The sequence below is a fragment of the Cygnus olor genome, chromosome 5 (assembly GCF_009769625.2).
Source record: "Cygnus olor isolate bCygOlo1 chromosome 5, bCygOlo1.pri.v2, whole genome shotgun sequence".
NCBI lineage: Eukaryota > Metazoa > Chordata > Aves > Anseriformes > Anatidae > Cygnus > Cygnus olor.
The window spans coordinates 49336636-49337255 of NC_049173.1; positions in this window are offsets into that span (position 1 = coordinate 49336636).

Below are 620 nucleotides of genomic sequence, written 5' to 3' on the forward strand. Positions count from 1 at the left end.
TTGTTGGTGTATGTACAACTGTATGTCATGGGATGCTTTGAAGAATTCATCCTATTTCTGTACAGATGTGGGCAAAAGCTCCATAGAAATCTCTCCACAAATATTCATTTGCATTTCAAAACTAACCTGCTCGTACCCTTTCCAGAACTGCGTCTTCCAAATACAGCAGTGACTTGAATTCACCTTCATGAAGGTTCATAGCAGGAAAATTCAAGCTTCCCTGCATGAGAGTTTGTAGATAGTGAACTTGTATTATACAGAAGTGAATATTTGCCTTCAGCATTCTTTATTATAAAAATCATATTTGTTCTGCCAAATAGCAGAACCGATACTGTGATCAGTTGCAACTCACCAATATAGAACAACGATAAACAACTGCAGTGAACTCTTTTTAGATTAAAAAGAAATACACCAAGTATACATTGATTATATATCTTAGCACAGATGGAGTTAGTAGCTAAAGCAGGTAACTGCTTGATAAATATTTCAGATTTGAGTTGTGTTTCTTTGTTAACTAGGTTGACTGGGCATATTAAATCCAGGCGTATAGAGGGGATTGAATTGTTCATTTTGGACAACATATTGATTTCTAGCATATCTGAGAAATGCAGTGGTTCAGA